Genomic DNA, 3,247 nt, shown 5'->3' with positions numbered 1-3,247 from the left:
CTAAATTTATCTGATTTAATATTCAGCTCTGCCCCCCCCCCCCCCCCTTTAAATCTGTTTTCATTCCTTCGTCCTCCTCTAATCCCTCTCTCTCTCTTTTCATTTATTTTTTCATTTTCAGTTTGCTTTATTGCTGTAATGTACACTGTGAGGAGCATCTGGAGAGTGCAGGAAGAGGAAACACAGGACAGGATGAAGCAGGCGAACATGGATTTCTGAATCTGACAAACTCAGTGTGCGTCCATGTTTCTGTCCAATAGCACACACACCGTGTGATCGTGTTGTTAGAGGCCCAGTCTCCACGCTCACGGGCTCTGAGGTGCGTTCACGGTGAGTCCCTGAGGGCTTCGGGCTGTTGAATTGTCAGGTACATGAGGGTCTCGCAGACTGTTTGAGCTCCTTTATGCACATTCTCCACAAGTCTGCATCTCTGCAGACTTTCCCTGAGGGAATTACCCACAGTTCATAGCGTCACATTAAAGACGGGGTTACCAGAGGAGGCCCGTGGCGTAAAAAAAAAAAAAGAAAAGGTAAACAAACATGGAAGGACAGGGTTCCTGCGGCTTCTTCAAGAAGTCTTAAAAGGTCTTAAAATAAAATCAGGGAAATAAATTGTCTTAAATTTACCGTTTAAATTTGCTTCAGGTATTAAATCGGCCGATGGTTCGTTTAAGGCTGGTGGGAAAATGCTCTGATGGCGTGCGGCAGCTCGTTCCACCGTCGTGGTGTCACAGATGAGAACAGGGACTGAGGTCGCTTTGTGTGAAGGGATGGCAGAGCCAGGCGGCGTTCGCTGGAGGAGCGCAGTGGCCCAGAAGGAACGTGGGCTTGGATGATGGAGTTTAGGTAGTTGGTGCAGACAAAGTTCTCTTCATGTCGGGGGATGAAGTCGTGGTTGTACAGCGTGAACAGGAGGGGGCGGAGCACACAGCCCTACAGTGGAAGAGGTGAGTCCGCCAATCTGAACTGACTGGTGGGGGGGGTTCTCTATGTGCTGCAGAACCAGTTCATCAGAATGGGCCTTAGAGCCACAAGACGGTTCAGACAAGACCCTGCAGACTTTATAGAGACGGGGACGATGGTTGTGGACTTGAAGCAGGTGGGAACTCAGTACTCAGTAATAACATAAACAAGCTGACTGGTAAAGGTTTTTAATACATGGACCCCACGAGTGTAGTAAAACAACACACACACACACACACAGCTGCAGGTGTTTCAACATCAAAGCAAACATCCGCTGAATCTCTCTCTCTCGCTCTGTGTCTGTCTGTGTCTCTCGCCCGCTCTCAATCTCTCCCTTCAGTAGCAGCAGACACAACAGAACAGAGAGCATCATGGGAAAAAAGATGAGAATCAGGGGCGTTCACACAGATCAGTGTCTGTGTGGTGCCAGCAGGGGGCAGCACAGGCCCATCCACACAACACCATGTTTCAACCTGATCACTGATCAATATCTCAGCTGCAGCAGCGAAACGCTGATCGATCAATCAATCAATCAACCAACCTGTCAATCAGATATCTTAATCTGTCGATATTGTTTTGTTTATAGTGTATGTGTGTGTGTGTGTGTGTGTGTGTTCTCTAAACTGCAGCCTGTGTTTGTGTTTATGTATGAGAAAGCACATCGTGAGCAATTTACAATCCAGAGTCAGATTCCTCGTATGTGGACACACCTGGCGAATAAAGCTGATTCTCATTCTGCACAACCAGTACTTATACTTCATGAAGCTGAGAATACTTGTGTACTTTTACTGCTCATACTTCACATGAAGCTGAGAATACTTGTGTACTTTTACTGCTCATACTTCACATGAAGCTGAGAATACTTGTGTACTTTTACTGCTCATACTTCACATGAAGCTGAGAATATTTGTGTACTTTTACTGTGTCAATCTGGTAACAGAGCAGAAATTAGTTCAAAAACATTGGAAGATAAAAATAAGAGAAACCACGAAGAGATCACAGAGTTCCTCTCTCTCTCTGGTTAATCACTACTCTCTCGTCCTCAATTAAAGGCCGGCTCTCAGCGGCTGCTCTGATTGGTTGGTGCTGACTGACTCTGTGTCATGTTCCCACGGACCAGTTTAACCCGTAAACCACATAAACCTGATGCTGGAGAGTCAAACCTCACTGTTTACCCTGTTAGCATGCTAAAATCATGTAGCATGCTAACATAACATAGCATGTTAACCACAGACGAAGTGGGCGTAGCCGCGGTGATGTCCCGCCGTTGGTTTGTAGACTACTGTTTTGAGGCGTCCAGTTACACATTTTGGCCGTCGCCATCTTGGGTTTTTTTGGAAATAGACGTGACCATATTTGGACGACAGGGTGGAGCTAGCTAGCTTGGTTAGCAAGGTGCATCTGTAATTCACATTAACTGTGATATTAGCTGGGATGCTAATTTTAGCTAGCGACAAACAGGTTTAGAACAAAACGTAATTACTGAAAAATGAGCAGCCGACTCCTGATGAGCTTTTTCAGCAGCGCTGGTTAAATTTACACAGAGCAGCGGATACGAGTCACCTCTATCCTGATTGACAGGTCGCCATGGTAGCTTGTCAATCAGCTTGTAGCCCCGCCCTAAAGCCTCCCCTGCTTCCTGGTCTCTGTTCCTCTAAATGGGACCATAATTTACTAAATGAACATCATGCTGTGTTGAAGAAGACTTGAAACTAGCGACTGAGACCATAAACTCATCAGGAAAGTGTTTACTGAGGGAATAAATCAGCTGACAAGTAGAAACATTTCTTCTATACAATCACACTTTTTTCTGCAGCCGCTGGAGTCGCCCCCTGCTGGCTGCTGGAGAGGACGCAGGTTTGAGGCTTCACTTTTAAGACTTGGAGGTTAACATAATACAGCATGCTAACATCATGCAGCATGCTAACAGAGGTATTTACCCTCAGCTTCCTGGAGGTCTGGACTGACTGTTCTCTGCAGCATTGTTTTTCCCAGAGTTCCTTGCTCCTATTATGCTGATGTTTAGCTGCTGAATGTGAAAACAGATAAACACAGGAGGCGTTTGAATGTGAATGATCTCGGGGGGGTCTTTTGTTCTGCTAATGTGTTTTTGGGGGTGAAGACCACTATAGTGAGAACAGACTCTGACAACTGTGTTTGTATATTTGCCCGGTGACAATGTCGTGTTCTGATGTTTATGTGAGTGAATGAAGCGTCTACAGACTGTATAGGAAGCAACCCGGTATTGATCCACGCAGAGGTCGGAGGTCAGTGATGCTGTCTT

The 3,247-nt window shown here is 46.0% G+C and overlaps 1 protein-coding gene across 3 annotated transcripts in view; it reads left to right on the top strand.

Annotated features, from left to right (window-relative positions):
• Positions 1-3,247, top strand: part of ccdc120a (coiled-coil domain containing 120a) — a 42,083-nt gene that overhangs the window by 5,856 nt on the left and 32,980 nt on the right. The window contains exon 2 of one of the 3 annotated variants that reach the window (XM_046057674.1): positions 122-319. The exons of 1 other annotated variant lie outside the window; for it this stretch is intronic. The gene's annotated coding sequence lies outside the window, so the exon portion shown is untranslated. Of the gene's footprint in view, positions 1-121; positions 331-3,247 lie in introns of all 3 variants that reach the window. One more of the 3 variants, XM_046057672.1, reaches the window with a different exon arrangement.

This window comes from Micropterus dolomieu, linkage group LG08 (assembly GCF_021292245.1).
Source record: "Micropterus dolomieu isolate WLL.071019.BEF.003 ecotype Adirondacks linkage group LG08, ASM2129224v1, whole genome shotgun sequence".
Classification (NCBI taxonomy): domain Eukaryota; kingdom Metazoa; phylum Chordata; class Actinopteri; order Centrarchiformes; family Centrarchidae; genus Micropterus; species Micropterus dolomieu.
The sequence above is the reverse complement of the archived record's forward strand: the minus strand, read 5'-3'. Positions and strand labels throughout refer to the sequence as shown.